This window comes from Anopheles cruzii, chromosome 3, assembly GCF_943734635.1.
Source record: "Anopheles cruzii chromosome 3, idAnoCruzAS_RS32_06, whole genome shotgun sequence".
Taxonomy (NCBI): domain Eukaryota; kingdom Metazoa; phylum Arthropoda; class Insecta; order Diptera; family Culicidae; genus Anopheles; species Anopheles cruzii.
In genome coordinates this window covers 42,237,690-42,263,136 of record NC_069145.1, presented here as the reverse complement: position 1 = coordinate 42,263,136, position 25,447 = coordinate 42,237,690, and the positions used below count along the sequence as shown (strand labels likewise).

The window sequence follows — 25,447 nt, the reverse complement described above, 5'->3', positions numbered from 1 at the left end:
AGATCCTGAACGGAAGTAACCCATTGCATCGCATCGTGCATCGTGTCAATTGTCACTTTGGGAGATGCAGCAAAACGAGCACACTCCCGGTGGCGCGAGCCTTAATCCAAACTCGTTCTCGAACAGTTCCTGCGCCGATAAAAATGTTTTCTCAAACGATAAACACGCGTTAATATCCAGTATCGGGTTAAGAACTTCCTACCGGCCCGGTAAACTTTCATCAAACGGTTCTGCTGGAGACGGTTCCTGAGAGCCACGGGGTCCCGGGCGTCCTTTCGCGTGTCAAACTTTCGGGTCAGCAACTCGTTGAGGGAGTTGAGAGAAAAAAGCTCGGCCCGTTCCGAAGACAAGTTTAAACGATTCGATTTAAACGCTAACGCCGAAGGGCCACCGGGCGGCTGGCCTCGGAGGTGTTCAACGGAAGAGTTCATTTTAAAAGTTTCCCACAACCCACCATAGGTGTGGACGGGGTTCGAGAAGACCGCCGGCCTAAGGAAAGTGGTTGCCGGCCTTTTTTCAAAAGGCTTAAATTACGTGTTTCCTTTCCATCACCGACGCCGGCTTTCGGCGTATTGTGACGCCACCCTGACTGTTGACTCTGGCAACAGACCCGGCCTCGGCCCACACTGGCCACACGTTCCACGGTGTAATTGGGTTGCGAATTTGGGACCCCTACCTACGCGGCGTCGGATTTCGGCCCCTCGTGTGTTCCGCCCGGAGGGCGTTGGGCCGAAGATGATGACGATTTTCCGACGTCCTCCTCCGGTCTGTGTGACCACGCGGGGAGATTTTTCTGCCCCGTGTCCGGTCGCGATTTTCCACCTCTTGGAGCAGCTCGTGGGTGGCACACCCCGAGGGGCTGGGGCTACCTTCCGAGAAAAGCCTGCTGGCCTGTTCCTGGAATGCCTGCGAACTGGAAAATAAAATGCTGCTTCCGATGGCTACAGGATGTTAATTATGCATATTGGGTGGTGGCTGGTGGTAAAGCAAATACGCCTTGCTGCTGGTACGGAGACCAGAACCGGAAAGTAAGGGGGTCCATTAATTATGCACCTGGCGGCAGAAAACTAGCTTTTGGTCTATGATGGCCGTTGCCGTTGCGCGTCTCCGGGAGCTCCGTGGGTTAAAATCTCAGCCCCGAGAGACGCGCAGTCTACATCTTAGGTCCCGTCTTGGTCCCGGGTGTACGTGGGTTGGTTTTGTGATTCGAAACAACTTCCAGGAACTGGTCCCTTTCGTCTACGGACGGCCTTTGTTCAAGGGTTCTGAAGAATGCGTCGTGTCGGGTCCGGCGCCCGCGGGTGATAAGTTGGGCTGCAGTCTCGTAACTAATTTACATGGTCGGTTTGGCGTGCGATCATGAGTTTCTAATTAGATCGGCACGTCAATAATGAGCTACTCCGGTATGCCATACGCCGGAGCACCGAACAGGGGTTATTGAATTCAATCGAAGTACTCACCGTCGCGCGTCTTTTTACGACACTCCAAAGTGAGTGCGGTGCCTTCCGGGTGCGTTCCGTGACATCAGTATGGTTTGCCACACTCACCACTGTTAGTATAACACGGTTCCGGAACAGGATCACCACCGTTCCCTGGAGCGCATTGTTACGCTGTGGCATCGACGGTGATGCAGCTACCGTGACGAAGTGCCGAAGCTTGCAGTGCGCCGTTTGCCCGTCGGCGAATGGCGATGATCTCGGCCCGGAGTGCGTACGGTAGGTGTCGGTGCAGTGTACGTGTCCAAGTATGTTAACCCGCGACAGCAACGGTCTTCGATTTGCCGGCACTTCGAAACAGAAGCTAGTCAAAGTGGTCTGTTTGTGGTTTGTCATAACGGATGTGCGAATTGTTTGGTTTGCGAGCTCCGTACACGATTGGCATCGTACTGTTTGGTGAGATTTTCAGTTCTTTCATTCGCCAAGAAAGTTTTTTTATGTTTTACTTTTCCTGTCCGTCAATATTTTTTTTTAAATTTATAACTTAATTAGCCCTTTAGTTGGATTTTTTAACGTACTGTTAGATTAAATCAATTGGTGAGATTCAGTCATCTCAAACAAATTAGCAAACAATCTCAATGAAATGTCATACACGTTTTTAGTGACTCGCCAGAATGTTCAGGAGCTTGGTTAAGAAGTTTTAATGCATCCAACGTATAGTCCGAACCTTGCACTAAGCGATTGACACCTTTTTCGTGCATTACAAAACCTCCTTAGTGATGAAAAACTGAGACCAAAAAAGGATTGTGAGAATAGATTGCTCGAGTTTTTCGCCAATAACAAGAAAGAATTCTGCAAGGGAGCCATTGTGAACGTACGTTTGAAAAGACAACAAATTTTCAAACAAAACGGTACATATTTGACGTAAATTGGACCATCGGAAGTATCTTAAATAAAGTTTTGAATTTCACCCAAAAATAATGGATGACCCAAACTTATATTTATTCGACGTGGTTGATTAAAGCTATACAGGGGAGACATACAAATCTAAGGAGAATAGAGGAAATGATGCTACTCCGCTGGCATTTGCGGACAGAAAAGCTTTCAGCTGATATAAAGCAACTAAGACCGAAACAAATCACAAAGCACAACAAAGTATCAACGCCCAACCAGGCGAATGCCCGGGTGACGTGCTCGAGTTCTTCTCAGTTAGTTGGGCGAAACCTGCGTGTAGGTTTCGCGGAACGCACGCAAACCCAACGCGGCTGACACACTGTTCTGTTGCGCACTGCTCCTAACGGCGGCTCCGAAATGGAGCCGCATCCCACCTGAAAGTGCCAGCCCGAACAAGTTCCGTTACAGCCCACACTGCTTTTACCGATGCATGTGATAAAGTCGTTGTTTTTTGGCGAGCCCTGCTTCCGAGACGCCCTGTTTGACGTCGAAAATGTTGCGCACGCGGATGCTGCGGACGTTAAATAAACGCAGGATGAGCGATTCGGAGAAATTCACGAATTTGAAATCGCCAAACTGGAACCCGGCCAGGGTTAGCCCACGTCGAGCGTGCTTCGGTACGGGACGTCGTACGCTTGTTTAGGCGTAGGCCCGCTGGCTTCCTCTGCAAGCCAATCGCTGCAGCCTTTCCGTGGCATAAAAGAGCACTCGGGGCTTGGGAAAAAGGGCAACGGCGATCGATGGCGATCGATGGTGTCACCGGCTGGCGCTGGAAGTGCAGCCGAGCCGCGCAGCAAAACACTTAACGCTCCGGAGATTCCGACGACGCCGCGCGCAAGTCACGATGACTTCGACCGCTACGCCGGACTGGTTAATCCGGTTTAGCTAAGCAACTCCGCGCCACCGCATCGGCCGATCGGCACCGTGGAGCTCCCAGCTCCCAGAGCTTGCAGTTCCTTATTTTCGCCACCTATCCCAGTCATCGTTACATCGAACCGGCCGGCGTGAAGCGAAAGGGCGTTTCACACGGACGGCGATTGGTGACGCGGGTCTCGGGGATCCTAGGCTCTCCGGCGACAACCCCGATGCGGATGCAGTTAAGTCGAGCAGATCGAACTTTGCGTGAAGCGGAGCGCAGAGTAACGCCGCTCTGACACTGGGCACCTCGGATGGGCTTATCTTAATTGAAATCCAAACCAGAGTGCACTTTTGTTGTGCACGCGCACGAACACACCGAGACGCTTGCATCTGCAGGACCGCACCCGGAGCGGTAGGGCAATTTGCAATTTCTTTATGAAAAAAAAATCATTAAATTAGCATACTTCGCCTATATCTCGCGAAAGGGGATGGACAATGTGCACACACGACTTCCTCCACGTTTATCACTTATCTTGCTCCTAAAACAAACAGACGTTGTACCCGATTAAGGAAGCCGCCGGACGACAAAGTTGGGCTTAAATTTATGCGACTCTTTCGCTCGACCACTGTCCACTATCGAGGGGCTTCTCTCTCTCTCTCTCTCTCTCTCTCTTCTTCTCCCTCTCTACCTCTTTGTTGCTCTTCTTGGATGGTGATTGAGAATGGCATGAGAGTGACGCGAAGTGATCGTTTTGAATCGTTCACAACGGATCCGCGTTCGAATGCGGTTCGCGTCGTCGCGGACCGCTGTCAGCAGTCACGGAGACCCTTAAGGAGGAATGCAAAACTTTGCAATAAACCGGCGACCGTGGCGGATCTCGTGGCACGCGGCAGAATGGGGCACGTTTTCGAGTGGCTGCGAATCGGTTCGCATGATTAGAAGGTAGAATTCAATTAACATCCCAACCACCCAACCGTCGGACCACTGGTCTCTGGGACTTCGCTTCGACTTCGTTATCGACCGGCTGATTACAGTGTGGGGTGAGCCGCGCGCGTGTTAAGATCCCAGATCCCAAATGCGAGTGAGGTGTAAAAACATTGCGCACTGTAAATTGCGGGGCTTGCGTGACTGGCGCACGGCCGGCGTGGTGCCCGCCAGGGGGTCCTTTGGGCCGAAGCTGATGATTAAGCTGTTAGAAGAGAAATGCATCGTTCGCGCGGTTGGCTGCACAGTTGGCAATGTTGGTGCAAATAGTGCTGGCGAAGCGATTGAAATCGCTTAATCAATTAAGCTGTGCGCCGCCGGAGGCGACGAAAATAAAAGGCAGCGAAGTTGAGCCGAGTATTGCCAAGGTGTCAAGCCACTTGGGGACTATTGGGCGGGTACAAAAGTACTGGTGGCACCCTTTACGATCAGCGATTTATGTCGCATCAAACGAAGCGTTATCATTAGTGCCACCATCTGCATCCTGAATGCGGTGCACCAACAATACTCAGCCTATTCTTTTCCTTACAATATATCATCATGATTGGCATACGAACGAATAGACACTCGGACTCAGATGCCCTGGTTTCTTCAGTTTCTTCAAAATAATTTCGATGTCGCCATTGCCATGATCTTGGCATAGTTTAAACGGCTTCAACGAACTCTGTTTCAGCTCAATCGAATGAAAATGGCCGAACCTTTGAAGGGCATTCCGTGGAGACTATTTGGGAGTGTTTCTACAAATAAATACAATGTGTGTTCAAAAAGTACTTATAATTTTGCATTTACACGGTCTACGTATGTTCGAATTTTGATTTTTTTTGTGGCGTTATGTGCTACAAATGTCAGCATCTTATGGTGACAAGTTCGGCCATTTTGAGCAATGAGTCAATTTTTGACAGCTGTTTTGCTTGGACAAGATTTGGCCCGCGTAAATACAAAGTTGTCAGAACTTTGTGAACACACCTCGTATATTACTATACGGCAATCCATTACATTTTCTCATGGAATTCCGCAATGCCCTTCCGATTCCGATCGCCTTGGAAAAGCAATGGAGGGAGAGTCGAGAATGATGTACTGCAAAAGACCCCATAACTTACGGGTGTACACCCGAAACTTATTGTTCAAATCAGAATCAAGCATTTCATTTGGGAAAACTCGCTTCATTAGCATCAACCGTGTGCATTGTGTGAACCGTATTTTTCGGTTTTTCGTTTCCCCAATTGTAGAAACATTTTTCCTACGGCGGCCCTGGGGATCCTTTTTCACGCGCCATTCCCCGGGACGCCGTGCGGTGCCGTGAGAACAATACATTTCCATAAATTTTCCCGATCGGACCCGGACTCGCTTTCCTTGCTGTTGTCCGCCGTGTGAAGGGGGTTGTCACGAACACGAATGTGCTCGTACGACGCCAACTTTTGCGGTGTGTGAGAGGGACGTAAATTTCCGCCATTTTCCGGACCGTGCCGGCGAATCTTGATTTCTTCACATCCATTGTAGTTGCCAGCGTTGGGTTTTAATTAAATTCGGTCGCTAATTTGTGGTACCGCCATCGTATCGGTTTCGAAATCAGTTCGCAGCCACCAGCCACGCCGATCGCGGCAATCGATTTTGAGTGTTTCACGAAAAACTCTTTTCCCATTTTCTGTCCCGGGCCGCCCTCAAACCCGGGTCCTTCCAATTACCGTTGCTACAGCAGTGTGGTGCTGTGTACTGTTGGATTATGTGGTCGCATGCACAATCATCGCCGGTCCCATTATTGCTGGTTATCATTCATCTCCGTGTTTAAATTTTATGATTTAATTTGAACTATTGATCGTTCGCCCTTTTCCCTTCGTAACTATCACGGAAGTTTGATTGCTTCAAGTGGCTCAATGCCAATTGCTCTTCGTAAACAAGTTGTTTGAGTTCCATTAACCGATACGGATTCCTCGAATGTTTCATCGATTATGATGTTGTAGCGTTCACAAACCTTACTCGATCTCAACACTCAACTGTACTGAACTTTCCATGAAACTGACAGCAATTCTTGCTTGAAGATTAAAAATAAAACTTTGTAATAATAGTTCCATGCAATAACTTTAGCATAATGTCTACTTTTTGCGAAGGAAATATATTTTCGTTGTAGAAAGTTATCGATTCCAATCCAATCTCCAATGCAGAATGAATCGAGTCGGGCCGATGTTTCTTTCAATTCTTGAAAGAATCCGAAAAGTCTCGTTTGGGACTCTCGTGGCCTTCCAAGTTGCTTGAATCTTTTTCATTTACTCAAAACGTCCACGGAGCGGTCTCTTGAGGCCGTATTTTGATTTTCTGTACATTGTTATTGGCTGATCTGCAGTCGCAACATTCTTAACATTTCTTCGTAGTTAATTCTTTACCCAGGCATGCTAAAAGTCCAATCAATTCTCTTTTGATTGTCCAAAAAATATAAGCGCAGTGGCAGTTGAAGAAATTATAATGGCATATAAATTTACAAAAACTACTATCCGCTCCCAGGAACATTCTAATCCAATTTAATGTAAAAGTTCGCGATATTTTAAATCCGCTTTGGTTGGTAAAAGTTCGAGAGGCTATCGCTATCGAGGCTTTAAAAGCTATCGAGAGGGAAATCGGCCCAAGATCGGCGTTTTGCGAAACCGGTGAAACGGTTAAAAAATTAATACAAAACCTTATCCTTAACTGCCGCGATGTCATTAGCGTTGTTTTGCTTGAGTATTACCGTTTTCTCGTTTCGATGATTTTGGTAAAACCAACAAAAAACCGCCAACGCTACCGGTACGGGCTTTTAATGGGACCCCTACCGTCATATATATTTTGAGTCCCCGATAAGCCTTACCTCGACGTGAGTGAAGCATTGTTTTATCTTTTCTTTACCGTTGAAATTGTTACGAGTGAGTAACGGGTTTTTAATGACTGCGGTCCTCAGCAGCAACCGCAGCAGCAGCAAAGGAGTGCAAGAACACTCTGCTTTATGTGCCGCCATAATCAGCGTTAAGAAACGCGTTTTTACAATGGATTTACCGTCGTGCCTGTGCCGCGCCACGCCGGCGCAGGCACAATGTCTTGCAAGGAAACATTATGCGGCCGGCGACCGGTGGTGGCCTTTCACCGGCCGGATCGTTACGGACGAATATGGAACAGTTCGAATGTGTAAGAATATAAATCTTGCCGCGTGTACCTTCTCCGATTATAAGGACACAGCAACGGCATTAGGAGCGACACGATCCATCCCGCGCATTGGGCTAGCCGCCTCCCATATATGGCATTAATTAAAATGTTCGTCCATCCACGGGAGGGTTCCCTCGGGCCATCGCCATCATCGTCGACGCATCGCATCGAGCAGGACCAAGCACAATGGACGTCCGTCTTGACGCGTCTCGGCGCCGACCGAAATGCCAAAAACAAAAAACCATCTTTTTGCGCTTTTGAAATCGGCTTCGCGTTGTTGATCATCTCTCAGGTTTTTCTTTTTTTTGGGTGCGCCTCATGTTTCTTATACCCGATCGCTGGCGTTGCGTGGCGTCTGAAGAATGGGCATTCCCAGGTTGTTTTTGTGTTGCGCGATTCAAACGCCCGTTTTGGCGAGAAACTGAATTCGTTAGCCGCCTTCTCAGTGGCGGCGGCAAAGTTCGGAACGCACGCTTCCTTCGATTTCCCGATGGCGCTAAGTAGCGGCGCGTTGGTTTCGCCTGCTTTACTCACCCTGGCCAGCGTAAGCGACCGTTCATTGCCAAAAGTATCAATCATTGCCGGTAATTACGAGAAGATCCCGTTGAAGACGCTTGAGCGCTGCGTCGTCTTGGCGCGCAGAAATGAAGCAATAAAAGCCAACTCCTCGATAATTAGTCAGACTGACGATTCTCAAGCCGGACGCATCTTCTGTTTGGGTCGGCCCCGGTGCCCGGTACGCTTCACCCGTCGAGTCAAGAAAGGCCGATCTTGCCATGTAAGGCAAGACTGGTTGACCACACCCGACCCGAAAAGTATCCCCCGTTGAGTGGCAATCGGACTCGACGGAGAGCAAACACACGGATCACACTTTTGCGAGTTCGACAACGAACTCGACGGTCGTGAGCAGAATGGCCAATGGCAGTAGGGGTTTTGGGGCCACGCTGGTGATATGTCCGGTTCACGGCGGGCTCCCAGTTGGGCGATGTTAATTGGGCGGCAATTATGTGTTACTGTTTCCCACGGCACCCCGTGCCAATGCTACCGCCGCCGCGTAATAATGTTGCCGAATTCATCTTCCGATCGGGTGGCCCTTTTTCTTGACCATTTTCGGGGAGCGCAACGCTCGGGGAGCAATTAACGCGCTCCATTAAAGTTAAATCACGACAAACAGAGTGAGAGATCGTTTGGACAAGGGATGCGGAACAAGGTGCGGGCACGATGGACGCGGGTTGGTTCACTGTTTAACGATGCCCTTGCCGTAGGCTTAAACCGCTAATTTGTTGGGTGTTTTTTTTTTTGGAGAAGAGAATCGAATTAAAATAACTTGAGCTTGGGTTGATTAAAATTCCGCACGGCTTGAGAGACGCAACATACTAATTAATGCTTCCCTGGCCGAAGCGGTGTCTAATGTAGGCTTTCACTGGCCAACAGAGTGTGCTGGTTGAACAACAACTTCTCTGTCTCTCTCTGTCTCTCATGCCACGTAAGTAATGGTCCCACAGCCCATGCAGCATAAATCCAATAAAACTCGCACTCCATTACACTTTTTCGCCTTTCGTAATTAACGCGCCGAGGCAAGCACGCGTCTGTAATTGATTTTTAATGCCCATGCATTACGACTAACAGCTGACCCGGATAAAAACGCGAAGCAGCGCGGCCGGTTGTAAACATGAAAATAAAAACAACCAACCTCTCGGCTCAGCTCAGCTGGCGGACTGAGGGCCACGGCTGGCGAATGGTACGAATCATGCAGAGCTTTGCCACTGCACGTGGCAACAGGGACCATGGCAAATGATCTTGGGCGGACTCGACTTCCGGAAGGGTCACGGTGCAGTCAGTCGGACAGTTCCTGCAGTTGTGCAAACTGACCGCGAACGGACAGACTTGGTGACAGTTCTGACCCTCGGGCTGACGGTGTGGCTTGCGGCTAAGGCTTGGCATGCTGGCTTCTAATCGGACAGCTTGGACTGAAACACTAGAATGTGGACTCTATGGATTGTTTATTCATTTGAAGTATAACTTTTGTGTGTTTGAAAAATGGAAACTAAGTCTTCTGTTTCTATCACTTTCAACGAAGAGGGGCTGGGCCGAGCTTACTAGAAATACTTGTGGCAACAAATGTCAACCACCTTTAGAACTAAAACCAAACTACATAGAACGCGACCTGTAATCTGCAACATGGACTGCTGATATCGAGCGTATAAAACCAGTGGAAAAGTCCGGCAAGCTAACTGGATCGACCGACAGGAGAAAACCAACCATTATTAATTCAAGACAACCCCGAAAAGTTGAGCTGAGTCATGTAGGTTTTTGAGCTGCACAGGGAAGTGAAGTCAGCAGGAATGAACGCTGAATACATTCTGATCAGAAATTGTCAGTCGCCGGTATGGTAAAGTCACTGCTGAGTGCCTTTAACGGTCAGCAGTGGCCAGGATGGTTGATAAAATTACACCTAGCGACGTGATTCCACTTCGGTTGATTGAATTGATCACACGCCACAGTAATTAGTGTCCCTAGAGCTGGGCACCACGCTCGGGACGCGCAGGGAGTACGTTTTATGGCCGATACCCTCCCGAGGGTTTTGGGAGCTGCTGACAGAGAGGGAGCTGCAATTGAGCCGGAGTCGGTGGTGCATCTGGCGCATGAGTGCAATTGCAATCAAACGCAATTACCGGTTAGTAGCCGCACGTGGCTACCATCTGTGGCGTGAGCGGCGCAAGGCGACTTACTGACATAGTAAAGCGCGCTCCGTTTCCATGTCTTCTCGATATTTCTTCCGAATTTGATATCGATATCGATGACGTGGAGTGCGCTGATATGAGATGGCGAGGAGACTGCTAGAATTAATACTGTAATTATTAGAAAGTGAATAGTAATCTTGTGAGTTCCTTTATCATCACGGGTTTATTTAAATAATTTGCTTCGTTTGCTTAATTTGTAAAAGGTGTTTTGTATTTAGTATTATGTTTTATGGATAGCCACGACTTCCGTTTAAAGCCATGTCAATGATTCATATTTATTGTGGTTTAGAAAAGACAGTCAACTGTAATCGCTAGAAAGAGGTTGTCTCTTTTCCTATTTTCCAGCATAACCATATCCTGTGTTTCAAATAGTGAATCGATATCGAACAGAACGGACCCAGCACGAGTGGGTGTTTCGCTGCAAACAGTGAGCAACATTGCAATAATCATCATAATTACTATGCTAAGACTGTGCTGCGCTCTACACCACTGACACGGAGTCTGATTGGATGCGTAAGAAATCATCATTATGATGGAAATTCATGCAACTGAAGCACTTGAGCATGCATTCGCTTCCTTTCATGGCCCGTCCTGCGTTGGTTTCTAGTATTTTTGCTACTCTTGAAACAGGAAACAGTATCTAGATTTTTCAACGGCTACGGCAACTTTTTTGCCATGTTGCCGACACGGAGACTGGTCGGAAAATTAAAATGTCATTAATCCACAGTCAGACCTCCCAGGGTGGGGCGAACGGGCCTCAATGCTGACAAGCATAATATAAACCCACACGACACATGTTACTCTAAGATTTTGCTAAACGGAACCAGTCCTGCCGCGATGGCACCGACGCCGGCATACTTTGTTGCAAACTATCGTCTCTTTGAATAATGATGAGCACGCAGCAGAGGATGTGTAACGACCTGGCCGCCAGCACTAGCGATGGCCAATAAAAGCGGTTCCGCTGAACATGTTGCTTTAAAGTCATGCTCATACCGCGTCCAAGTGATTTATGTTGTGTATCAATCATTTTGCTTTACTGAGGTGTGCGTTGCAGTTCTGGCGGTATTACTGAAATAAGGAAACATGGCAAAAACTATAACAAATTATACCTAAAACCATGATGCGAAAGGAAGTTTGGTAAGATCGTTTTCATGTGAAAATTAATTTCACATCTTGTCAAGTCGGTAGGAATTCGAGCAAATATTCGCTTGTAAGAATTTAAACTTCCCAACGTGATCTGCGACGGTCACAATATTCATGCTTCTTAAAATCGAGAGAATTTTCCGCGAAAATTGTCAAATGCTGCGTTCTTTGCAACATATTTCAAGGCAGCCATTCGCACGGAGAAACAAAATGTGCCTGATACTGTTGGTAGTGAAAATGAATTTTAACAACCTTCCAGATAGCAGCCGGATGTCTTCACTTTATCACACTGACGATTTTCTAACGCTCTCCATCGGATGGTGGGCTGTAAATGTTTTACTGCAAACGCTTCGTCCTGAATATTGAAAGTTACCGGAAAAAGCTAAAAGAAAACACGGGGCCGTTGAAACAGTTGCCATCATTTTTTAATAGGATAAGAGTAGCAGCACCCATTTGAATGCTTCGTCCTGCTTCTCGATCTGCTGCCAGTTCATCTTTTGTGCGCGATTATTAGATTGATCCAATCTACGTTAGGAATTCCCTGCCCAGCTGCAGTGCTGTGCCACGGTGCTACTGGATTGGTAACCATTGGATGCAAATTCTGCTCGACCCAGCTGCGCAAGCATGGTCCGACGTGTTGAAGGTAAACTTATGTGCTCTGCCAGAGGCGGTTGGTCGTTCGGTTACCGACGTTAAGCCTTTCCGTTTCCGCGCCTGGTTACTGGTATCCGGTTGAAATTATGGCCATGAATACTGGGAATTGTATTTCCCGCCGCACGGTCCCTGTTCATCGTGCAGGATAAATAAACGTTCTTGGCACTGGTCCGTATGGAAATGTGAGCATGCAGAAAGCCTTGATTTAGAAGCATCATCGCGTTGCACCATTTTACTTTCCCGTCCGGATGCTTCCTGCGGCCAAGTTTTTGAAAATTTATGGCTCACTTTTTCAGACAATCGCCCAGCAGGAATTTCGCCTCCGTTTGTGCTCCTTAGCAAATATGGCGAAAAATGACTGTTGGGATCTTTCGCTGCTTGCCATGTGCCCAAAAACGCTAGGTTCTACTAGGCTTGAGTACATTTTCGTTCATTCTTGCGTGTGTCAGCACCTGGCTTAGGTTTTATGCAAATTTGAAAGTTTGTTAACGTTGCTTTCATGCTGGAAAGTGTCCTAATGTTTTAGGAAATTGACAAAAAAGCGTTTAAAACCCTACCTACTGTTATTATACATCACACGAAACCGATATTCAATTTTATTGTGTTTTATGTCTTTTTCAGGTACTTTACCCTTCCGTTACGGTTACGAACAATGTTTGATTACCAAAGCGGATACATATTATGAAACCAAAACATTTGACGCACACCACGACATCGCCATAGGCTAATAGAGGTATGTGTTCGCAAACAAATTAATTATCGATCCTAGGGCCAGTGAAGGCGAGGGACAGTTTATACAGCTTCGACTATTGTTTACCAATTCCGTGCGGTTAATTAGGCATCGTCCGCCCCAGGTTTACCTCTTGACTCTTTAATGCGGCAACCAATTGTGGCATGGCGAATAGAGGCAGCCAGATAGAGGAGCAGGTATTGGCAGTAATCCGCCCAGTTCCTTGATAAGCCCATAAACCGATAAAGCTGCTGATGAAGTTAGCACAACATATTTAAGCGTTTCGTAACCATCAGTCTAGCGATGCGGAAGTCGCAACGCGCTGTTGATAAGCACATTCCTTTAAAAAGGTCTTTTGCACTTGTAATCTGAAAATGTATTTATAGGAACATTTAATTTTGGGATCAAGAAACTTTTCTGTTATAAATCGTGATCGTGCATGCTATGATATTGAATATCTTGGTCTCTCAGAAGATACTCTGGGATTGAAATGAAGGCCATTAATACCTTCTGATTGCAACAAGATTCGTTCCTACCAATGGACTGAATCCAGCTGCCAACACGCCCAGAATGCAAATGAAGTGAAACGACAAAAATTCCGTGGCCTAGTGCCTAGTACCGTGGAAAGCGGAAATTATCTGAAAAGCAAAGCCGCGGGGTTGCACCGCAAGGAAATGGATAAATAAAAGTACCGCCCTGCATGAGCTCAGGCCGTTGTTCATTATTTTCCCATTTATTTTAAATTGGATTGAGATGGAACATAATTAAAGTTGTTTCATCACTCGAGGCTTCCGTCGTGAGTACCTTCAAGCAGGACGCTTTCTTGTGGTTAATGTTTGTCTCAAGAATGACAATTTGCCCCCAGGACACAATATCCGGTTGATTCGTAGAGAATGGGAGATAGAAGTTCAGGGTATCGGGAACTTGATTCAAGGATAACGGGGTCGATGAAACTGGAAGGGATACGATTTTTTTCATTAAACAGAGTGAACTGAATTTGAAAAAAATTAAATTTAAAAAATCTGCTTCAACACATTTAGCTGGAAATCAGTTTTTCGTAAAATTAAATTAAACTTTATTATAAGTTTATGTTTAGCACATAGGTACTGAAATGTGCTTCTCATTTCATGAACTTCGTGTGTAATTAATCGTAAACTGATACGGAAAACAGTCGCAAAGTGTTTAAATTATTTTAACAATTCTCTTCGATATATTGTAATTTTGACTGACAGGTAGCGTGTCCTCGCACCGAACCGATGCGCATGAGTAGCGCCTACCGCACGGTGTGTTTCGTGTTTGATCCGGACCAAGTACGGTTGAACGTCGCTTCCGGTGAAACTTATCTATTTTGCAACAGTGTAAAAACCCCTTTCTTTCCATTGACGATGGGTGGCCAACGATCAGGCCAAATAAGTACTACGTTACCGGCTGTTTAGGTGCGAAGTACATAAAAACAGACGGGTCGAGGCAAAGCACGACCGAAATTTATGCGTCGTCGTGCCACTCGACACATGCCAATTTTGCAAAAGCAATCAATTTTAATGAATTTAACATGATGACTTCACGGTTCGCGGTTGACCGCGGCTCGTGCATGATTGCAGGTCACAATGGAGGCGCCTGGTTGCGCCAGGTTCGTTACTGATGAATTATTGATTTTTCTTCATTTGCAACCTCTCTTCCGGGCAAGCGTCGAGCATGTTGTGGTGTGCAAATAATTGTAAAACTACCAGAGTACTTCTCTCAACTAGATGGCTGCACGAACCGATACTTTAAAGTCCATTTCGTTCGTCATTAATTAGCTTCTGAACTATTTGAAACTAGATTGATGAACTTAAAGTGAAATTATCAATTAGGCCAAAGCTTTCGGTTCCAGAAACAAAACATCAGAGTTTTTAGAAATACCATGCAAGTCGAAAACCCGTGTTTGCTATCGGTCGTTTCGATGAAGAAGCAGAGAAATTTCACATGACAGCAGGAAGGTTTTCACGCTTCTCTACATTTCTGAATTGTTGGTTCTGCATAGTTGTGCGCAGTGTTGCTTAAAAGTTTACGCTTTGTGTGGTCTTAACTGGCAACAGAATTGGTATTGTTTCGCCATATTTGCGGTTTATGCTTCTTTGAGTAACTTGCTGATGCTGGTCAAAGAAGTTACATACTGGACCGCTGTGAAAAGCATCTTTTCTATGGTTGATCGACCGACAGACATCAAGCGTGAAGTTAGCATGGTTGGTTGACAAGCTTTGGTGGTTTCCACGAGTCTCGTTGGACAAATGTGCTGAACCTTACCAACTGCCGTGTGTCATGTCAGCGTGACATGTGCCAAACGGTCTGTTCACGAAGGAGCGATCTAGATGCATCAAATTGAAAATGGCTTCGTCAGTGTGTCACCGTTTGCAACTGACTGCAGCTAGCTGACGGTGGCGGAACTTCGCTTATCGTCCGGAACGCTGCTGCTCCGTGTAAGGATGATCGGAAGTGGCAATGTGTTGATGTCGAAAGTAAAACGATGATAGCAATCTCGAAACACGTATCGATGCCGTTCCCAGTCAACCATGCGGAGCTAGTTTGCGGTTTTCCACCTTTGCGGTACGCCATTCAGGCGAATGCGTTTTTCTTTTTCATTTGCAAAGAACCGACGGATCGACGGTGTCCTTTATTGGGCTGTTTATCGTTCGACCGAGCCGTACGTGCCGTTTCCCTTTTCCATTTTACAATTAAAATATATTTTTGTGGCCAAAAACGAGCTGATCGAGGTTTCGCGTGCGACCTTTGATGTGTGTGCGGAGCTTTGAAGTTATCCACGTTGTGTGCTGCGGTCAATTTACTTGATACCCAGCAACGAAGCGTGTGTTTCGCAGGGTACTACAAACACTAAATTACATTTGCACGGCATTATCGTCCAACTGCGTCAGAACATGATTACAGACACTGCCGGCACTGTTTTTACGGCTGACGGGGCGTTTAAACAATTTACCCACGCTTCGAAATAACTTAGACTTTACTCTGGTTTTCCACGGGCTTCAGAGATTAGAAAAGCACCGCTGTATCTTCATATCTACGGTATTTCACTTTATATTGCACGATGTCACGCAAAAATCTCGTTCGATCATTAAACGAAACAAAATTGTGTTTTAAAGTGGCAAGAAACTCAGCCCTAATCTGCAATGCAGAATAGCTACAGCAGGTCAAACTGTGCGAGTTAACCAGGGTACCAGAAAATAACACAAAATTCTTTCAAACAACCGTTAAAAATATATGTATAAAAATATGCGTAACTGTAAATGATTCATACACCGAAAAGGGTAGCATACTCTTTAACTGAAAGTAGTTTAAAGGTTAGTGGAAGGTTAGTTAGTTGGCAAAACCATGATAGATACCTTCTTTTTTAGTTTAAATTATCAACGATACTCCATAAAAACTCGGCTGGCGTAGCTCAATTTTCGCACAGTGCTGTGGGCCTTAAAGGCTCGCGGTAGGCCCGACAGGAGAAAGTAAAAGTAAGCCCTAAAAGGTCAGCGGCCAACGTTCCGAATTTCCTGCGGGGTCTGCACGGTTCACGTTGCGTGTCAACCCGATGATGGGCCGGAGTGGGTTGGGCCAGATTGGAGAAACGCACGAAAAGCAACCATGAAATGCGGCTTCAGAAAAGATTATGAAGAATGACGGGTCCGTTGAGGCAAGAAATAACGGCCTGGGCTGGAAGAAAGTGCCGCAGCTACCTTCGTTCATCGTTCAAGGGTTGTATTGAAGGTGACAGATCCTCGCGACCACGGTAGGGCTGTTGCGAATAGTGAACCATTAGAGGGCCTTTCCGTTCGGTTTGCCGGTTTGACAAACGCAGCAGCAGAAAAACGAGAAGAACAAACCACATCTTCCAATCGATGCCAATGAAAATGGCCTGAGGGCAATCTGTTTTAATCAGAGAAACACGATTCAATAAGTGTGCCTTGGTCGATAAGTCCTTGGTTTGGCTTCCTTTGGTGAGAAAGGTTGTAAAATGTGCGATTAAAGCAGATGGCTCTAGTTGCTAGAGATTGAGTTTTATGCTTTGTCAAGTTTGTTTCTTGCTACTATTGATTGCCATCATTCATGAGACGAACTGCGACGCCAACAATGGAGCAGATCTCGTCCGTCAGTGGCCCGAGGCAATCTTGTGTTTTGTAGTGTACTAACCTCTTTTTGTCGTGTCCGTGGCGGACAAGAGCCCGACAAAACGAGGATGATCTACTCAGAAAAATGTATCGATCGATTTCTGGAGGCAAGGTTCAGCCGTCGTTGATTGCAAAAGCGTCCAATCTTCGGCTCTAGGAACTACTCCCATCGCCTTCAACCCAGCTCCCTTTGCTTTCATCATTCTAGGCCGACCCACCGACTAACTGTTGGAGAAGGTTCCTGGAAAACAAGCCACCTTTTAAAGATGGCAAATTTAATAAAACCACCCACCAGCACAAATCGAATCATGTACCTTAGTCGCCTCTAAAAGGGATTGCTTTCATGGGGCTCTTAAGGTTGACACATCAACGCTACATCACTTCCAGAAACAAGTCTGCAAACGGGGTCAGAAGGGGTTAGCTGTAGTGGGTTCTTGCACGGACAGCCGTAACTCAACTGGTAGGTAGGTTTTTGTCCGTTCAACATTCGTGCTATCCAAGGACTTCATGTAAATTCGGTGTGAGATCGTCACGCTGGCCACTAACTACCGTCTGCACGCGACTGACCGTGTAACGTTCGAGGTTGAAGTTCGCACCCTTACGTGGTCAAGAGGTTAACCACATGTTTGGATTGTTCGAATGCCCTTCGATGTGTCTGGGCCTGAGGACCTTGTTAAACCAAAACAAACCTAACCAAGAAATGGTATTCGGTTTACCGGTAATATGATTTAGCAACTGCGTGACAGTAGACGCGAAAGCTAACATGTGATTTGAAACTAACAAACTGTTGGTATTTTCATGTTTCGTTTATTTTGAAGATTATCGCTCAATACAACGAGTAAAACAAACAGAAAGAAATCTTTCTCGGTTTATTCGTTCTTAATTTTTTTGCCACACAGGATTAGATGATCCTCAAAGTAGTTTGGTTCTTCATGGAAGAAAAAAATCGATTCCTGAACTCAAACCTTCTTTTCACTTTGCTACTGAAAGCCAATAGAAAAACTTTGACTTAAATGGCAAATATTCTCAAAATGAATAACCGATCGTGCGAACATAGCTGTAAGGATTTTAGAAATGGTAAACTATTTAAAACATGTTTTAAGAAAAAAAAGCACAAAGCTTAACAAATTGAAGAAAAAGTAAAATTAAGATTGAATTGTTGATTGATTCATTCAGTGCTTCATGTTGTTGTCAAAGCTATGGCGTAAAGTGCAATCACCTGCACTACCGATGAAAAGGACCGGCCGGAGGGTAGGAATCGAGAGGATCGCTTACTACCGCTAAATTAGCGACGTTTAGCTCGAGGCCGCTCCTAGAGGCCGCTAACTCGTCAATGCTCCGTCGTAAACGTGGTAACGAGATATCTTGTCCCGAGACGTGGTTGTTCTAGTGACAAATTAGTCGTCCAATCAAGCGTCGTTGGTGTGCCCTATGTTGTCCGATTAGTCTGGCCCGATTGGGCAACCAATGAAGCCGGTTGCCGATGTGCTGCCGGCTGTTAGTTACGATGATGCTTTTGGCCGTTACACTACAATTTTCTCACGGTCTTTGGCGGCAGAGCTAAACACTGCCAGCAACTGTGCATTCCACTTTATGCACTGGAGTGCAATGGGTGGTCAGAAAGCTCTCGATTGCTGCAGTTGCTTGTAATAATTTTAATTGATTTTCGATTGCCAGATCAAAGCAGTAACAACTCAATGCAATCGTTCAAAGAACCCAACACTCACTTCACGGTCCCCTTGGGTTAATACAATTATTATGCTAAGCGTAGCACTGGCACTTGATCAAACGACATCATTTCTCCAGCGGTTTCGGAGCGGCATAATCAAACTGCCAAGGTGAAAATGGGTTTTCCATCGCCCATCGCGCGGTCGGTGCGTGCCGCGACCCAGCCACCGAAGGGGAAAATTGAAAACCCGATAAGCGACCCGATGGAAGGTGGAAAACTGCGAAACTGCGAAGGAAAAGGTCATCGCCAACGGCCCGGACGACCGTGTCGCTAGTTGTTGGCTGTGCTTCGATGTCTTACCAGAAGAGTAGCTGATGATTTTTATAAGCAGGAAAGAATGACGAAGCAGAACGGAAACACCTACATCCGCTTTAGGTGGAGCACGTTGCCGCCCACGGTGGCAATGTCAGACGATGGTCCGGATGTGACCAATCCAGTCATTGGACAAAATGAATGCCAAGTCCTTAGATGGCTACACCTAGGTAGCATGCACTCAATCTTAGCGTTCACGTACAGTATTTAGGACACCTTTTGTTACCAATGAATGCCGACTTTTGATAATTTTTTCCTAAGTTTCCCCTTTGTTTTATCAAATCTCTAGTTCAAATTGGCAACTAACGAATCGAAGTGAGAAAAAATAGATATGCTTTACGTTCCTTTTCCGCGGAGAATCGGTCGAGATAACAGAAAATATGAAACGCATACCTGACAGCAGCTAGATAATTCTTTTTACCGAATTCGAATCATCTTCGGACTGAAACGAAAAGAAAACCCAAACCGAACCTACCTAACTTCTGTCCCCGATCGGCCACTTAACTGTTTTTTCCGGCTTTGTGGAACCGGTCCCAAATCGATTCCGGCCGGAGATACTTTTCACCGGCGGCGTCGGCGACCAAAATGATTCGCGTGGGAACCCCATTTTCCGGGTCCCCGTTTTCACCGGCCTTGCTTGGCACCTTGGAGAGAGCTAACTTGATTGAGTTGCATTATTCGATTCCGGTACACCCGGGACTTCGGTCGCGGCCCCGGGAGTCCCGGAAGTGACGCGATGGCAAAACTCGAAAAACTCGGCCTCGGTTTCTTTGGCCAAAGTGAGAGGCGCACTTTCACTTTGCGGCATGATTATTTTTTAGCAATTTTCGCGCACAGCTGATTCTTCGTCTCGTTGGTAATCGGTGAACTACTGTGAAAGTACTTAATGTTCTTTTCAACATATCTAGTTATCGCCAATCGAGATCGAGGTGTATCGAACTAAAAAGAACTAAGTTTTAACAAGCGAAAGAGAGCGTCTCATTATGTTGGCCTGTTTTGTCATCAAACCGCTCTTTTTGAAGCATACTTTGTCGAAGAAGCAACTGCATTGTTCGGTTTATGCTAATTTAGTGAACTGCTAGGGAAAATTAGAATAGAACTCAGCATTTAAAATTAGATGAATATCGTGAAAGTCGAGCATGTCTGCTAGTATCTTGTTTAGTATTAATATTAGTAACGTGCTTAGTTAAGTTTTTTTTGTGTTCAATAATAAAAAAGGTTGACAATGGACATAAAATCCGTGATGGCTCCGAGAGCATTGTTCAGTAAGTTATGAGCAAATCTCTCCGGGTCTGCCACCAGCTCAGTCCATGAACTGGGCAAACGGTTGGTTTAGTTGACGATTTTTCTGTGTAGCCTTCAGCGGGTGATGCTACATTTCGTCGCATAGTATGTGTGTTCTATTGACCCTTAGGTGGGTGCTTTATAGGTTGACGCTTCTTACAGCCCGTGACTTACGCACGTAAAACGTAGAAAAGCAATAAACGGCACATTTCCGCACCAACGTGTATCACAAGCATCAAATTAACCGACGCTCGCCACCCAGTCCTGTGTTCCACAACCAATCGAGTATTACGCAAACTACGTGACGGTGATAAAATCTAATTCATTAGATAGTCTTTCGCCAGAATGAGCAATAGGTTCGCACCGCTGTGTGATGTTGGGCCACGGGTAAATATACGCACCCGCAAGGCAAATACTCCCCGCAACGCAAACGTTCCAATTTGCGTCCGAAATGGCGGGCGTTTCATAGCACTGCAAGTGCCATCGGCCGCGCGGACCAATGGCAAACCGTAGGCTTCCTCGTATACCGTGAAACCCACGGTGAATTTTCATTTCCAGCAAAGGTCTAATCGATTGCGAATTCTATGCAAACATAGAGCCGGGTTAACCTGGAAAATCAAAGGACTCGCACGGAGAACCGTGTTGACGCCGAGAGTGCTCCTTGCGTTATCGCGTCCCGTATGCTGTTGGTGGTATGAATATGTTGGTTTTACTAATAAATACCTAGCTCGGGGCGCAGAAACGCTCATGCTCGCGTATCAATAACATATTTTGCACTTGGAATTCAACCGGAAGTAATTTGCAAAATCTACCGTTTCATTGCACGCAGTGCCTCGCTTGTAGGACGTCAGCGTGTACAAAATGCAAAAGTGCCTGTCAAAATATATTACCACTTCCGAGGGCGTCCAAAAATGGGGAAGAATGTGAACGAAATTTGCTGAACCAATTTCTCACCAGCACGCGAGAGCTATGCATAAATCCCAACAAGCCACAGGTTTGCAAAATGCTGATGTTGAACACTACAGGAAATTGTTAACCGCGTCAAATTACGGGTTAGCTACTCCATTTACTCTTCGGGCGGCGTGGCAAGGCGATAAGATCTTTGCACGGGTCAGCTACATCCAGGTCGGTCCGTCGTTGCAAAGCGCCGTTCCTCGAGGGATCGGGCGTGAGTTGAAGAATGTTAAAATTGCCCGCGTTTTGTTCAGCCACTTACTTCCATTACACTATCGCCGCGCCGCCGGCGCAGACGTTCAGAGTTTTCAGTTCCGGCAACTCCGGCCCATCACATGTTCGGTTGAAAGGGACGTTCTTAAGCCGCCCGCAAGCCTGCAAGCCTTACGGGACCAAGAGGGATTGACCGACGAAAGTTGGCCGCCACCGGACGTGTTGGAGCCTCGTCCGAGGCAGCAAAAGGTTAGCCAAAACCACGCGGTGCACCTGATGGTTGATATAATAATTGGCTGAAAGCTTTCGATGAGATTAGGCTCAAGCGCTAAGAAGATTAATTAAAATGTTGCATGCAAAGTTCGGAATAATTGCAGTACAATCGCACGGGGAGTCCGTACAGGTGTTGCCGCGCGGAGTATCCTGCGGTCTGGCGGCAATGGGTCGGTGTCTAATTGGACGTACGCGCCCGGCGCTGGATTAGCGTTGATTTACGGCACTGTTGCTGAACCGTGAAACCGGATTGGGGCGCCACAAGGCAAGGAAACAATCTTCTGTTGGTTAGTCAAACAGTTGGTTCAATCACGCAAGGCCGTTTTGTTTTTTGGTTCAGTTTAATTGTTTGAACTTGTAACATCATTTTTGTTTTACAGCTACAAAAGTACTCAATTCCGTTTCCTACACTAAACCGTTGGGCATTAAAAATTAACTTATACTTTTGGTCATCGTTGCTATCTTTTTTTAATGATGAATATTTCTGGCTGTCTCATTTTTTATACGGACGGTCTAAATACATAATATAGCCCTATCGACCAACATCATCTGCAAATAGCTATTGGCTTCAGGGAACCTAACCTATTGGCAATAAAAACCGCAACGTTCGGTAATCTACTACAGCAGATAATAAAACATTTGCAAACCAAACCCGACAACAACAGTAATGCCACAGCAAACGCCACATGCATCTGATAAATACAATCTTGCTAAGTTAGATTAAGTTGGTTGGAAAGTAAATTTAATATAGACTGCCAAGTCCGTACCCCTAAGATTAAACATGGATTCCTCTAACAATCATTCCCTTCAGAGTGATTTTATGAATTTTTGGGTTGAAGCTAATTGAAACCATTAAATTAATTCACGGGATTAATGCATCGGTTTCCTGCACATCAAGCACGGATCAGGCGAATTATTTCATAATCGTGAAATGGATATCCATGGCGTATGCGTTCTTGCGTGCTTACGTTTGCTTAATTTTTACGGATTACTCCTTCGTCCTCAAAAGAATCTTCAGTGGCGCTCGCTCAGCTTTAAAGAGGATTTGAACTAAGGGTTTAGCCGGCAATCATATTTGCGGATGGTCCTCCCGAAAGAATATTTGTGCACTTACAAAAAAGTATACTCTTTTCTAAAAGAAGCCATACACAGAAAAAAACGCGAGACGCTTACTCTGCAGATAAAAACGGAGTTTTCTATCGAAGCACAAAAAAAAGCTGCTGCGATGGAAGGAAAAGTCGCTCCATTTCGGACGTCTCGGGAACCGCTTTTGGGCATGCTTCAATATTCGGCACGGTACGGGCTTACGGCATCCGACGACCACGCTGCTTCCGTTGGCCAGTCCATTCCATCGTCTAATGTTCGATTTTACCTGTCTTCTGACATTCTCCAGCTTCTTGGTGGCAGCCAGCAGGCGTTTGCGCTCCGAGAAAACGGTCATACCACGACCGTTTCATTATTCATGTTCATGTTTCTGGACTCTGATAAGAAGCCCGCCACAATCTGGGGCGGACAAAGCGTGAAAGGAAGCAGCAGCCAGAGATGGTGGCGGTCCATAAAGGCAGTGTTTTTGTGGAACGAACTTGACGGCAGCAGTCGGGGCGAAATGTTCAGCGGAAGCAGTTCTCCGTCCATGACACGCTGTCCTTGGCACGCTCCACGGCTACACGGCCACAGGCTGGCTGGACCATAGTTTTACATGCCGGAAATAATTCCTCGTAATCTCATCTAACACGGGCTATAAATTTTGGAAGGCGTGAGAATATGTAGCCTACCGCAGCACACGGTTAGGCAAGAAACACACACCGGCCAGTGTCTTTGGAGTGTTCCTGCGACGATCTACAGTTTGCGGCCACCGATGGCACCAAGAAGTCGCTCCCGAGCCCAACCGCAACCAATATCCATTATGGCAAACGCAGAACTTTTGGCAGCGTAAAAGTCATTTATGTGGCACGTGAATAGGTGACTAGCGCAACCGGGGCTTAAGGCTTAAGTAGATGCCCGATGTTGGCCGCCGTTCTGTTAGGATTCAGACACCACAAGCTTGCCAAACTGTGCTAGGGTATGGCACGTGCAACCGATTTTTCAGCAAACCCACAGCCCGGTTATCGACAGCGTTTGCGAAATAGAGTAACATTAGGGTTTAAGGATAGCAGCTCGGATATTTGAACCTCTGCGAGTTAAGATCGCTCCTATGTTTGTGTTCATGTATTCCTTTATGTATGAATAATAAAAAAGCAACACTTTGAACCCCGACGAAGAAGTGAGAAACCCATTGATAGTTTATGGTGATTGTTCACTAAGCTAAAAGACTTGGAAATGAAGCAGAATTGGTACTCCACTTTGGTCATGTACTCACTGTATTGCACCGTTTTTCAGCTGCATCTTGGGACGAAATTATGAAGACAATTACTTAAATGTAGCAAGCTTTAACTTAACAATTTAGCATTGTAGCATTTCACACAGTGTACTCTTAAGATTATGAGTACTATTCGTGTACTTGCTGACGGCGTTAAATTTCAGATAATCATCGTTATCAGGTTTCACAAAAGAATTAAAAAGTAATATATCATTTTACGATGCCCGTTTCAGTTTCTGATGCATCACCATTCGTGTCACAGATCAAACGTCCGTCACGTATCTACTGCGGATGATGTACGATTGTACAAGAGTTTCTCCGTTTGCGGTTTTGCAGAGCACCAATAAAAGTAGGAGACGAAGGAGATCCATCACTCCATGTCGAACAGACCTTATGCTTCGCCAGTAATCAATTTCAGTATCGATCTTAATCGAACTGGTTTAAGCGGAGGGCTGCTAAAACAGAGCACAATCTGAATGAAGAGCAGACAACCGCAATCATTCATACTGCTACTCATATTTCTTGTCACCGGCGCTTCCCAGTTGTAGTGCTGTGCAAACAATCGCCGCCAGCGTGTTGTGTAAGTGTTTAAATAAACCTTACGGTGAAATATTTCTTCATCAACGGTTAATGCACGGGTTCCGTTGGTATCTCATTCTGAAGTTCACCAGGTCAAGGGCAATTTCTGTCGCCCGACGACGCAATGCCTAATCCAAGGGTTGGCTAGGGTCGTGTATAAGAACGTAATCGCCCTGCTCACGTTCATCAGCTCCACTTGCTCGATGGTTGCCTCAGACGAGCTGCTCAAACGATGGCGCATCGCCTGTATTGTAATTGATAATATTGCCGCTTCCGTCTGCATGGCCCGGTGCCCGGTGCCGTACATCCTGTTTGCAAGTACAACATTATCCAGCAAGCGTTACTAAGTCCGAACCAGAAACAAACATTGAAGGCCGATTGAAGTACGTGCACTGCACGCTACGGCAATTTTGATTACATAAATAAGCTAATATTAACCTTTCGGTTCAACATGGGGCGATAGTTGAAGCGTTCAGCTGTGAAGCAGGTGATGCTATGCTTGAGATAAAGGTCGATGCTGCTTTCATCTTATTCAATGAAATGAAACAAACAATGAAAGATGCGTTTAAAGGGTGGTTTAGAAAGTAATCGATGAGCAGAAAAGTAAACAGTTGACATTAGGATGTAATATTTGATATTTTGTTGCCTTCTGTTTGTCGAAGAATCCTGTTATTAGCGTTTTCCAATGAAACGAAACGTTGTGCGCGTGAATTGATGGTGTTAATATGAACTCGCTAAAATGCTTAAAAAAGTGTAAAAACCAACACTTAGCAAACAGCAAATGTCTATCTTTTGCTCTCAATCGGCACGGCTCAACGCATCTGTTTTAACATTCTGCTAATAAGTTTATTAAACAAACATGTGTGAAAACGTGTACGTTGCACACGCCAGGTTGTTTATTCGCACATGTTATGCAAT

The 25,447-nt window shown here is 46.0% G+C and overlaps 1 protein-coding gene across 1 annotated transcript in view; it reads left to right on the top strand.

Annotated features, from left to right (window-relative positions):
* LOC128274503 (calcium/calmodulin-dependent protein kinase kinase 1) overlaps positions 1–25,447 on the top strand; it is an 83,343-nt gene that overhangs the window by 24,943 nt on the left and 32,953 nt on the right. The window lies entirely within an intron of this gene.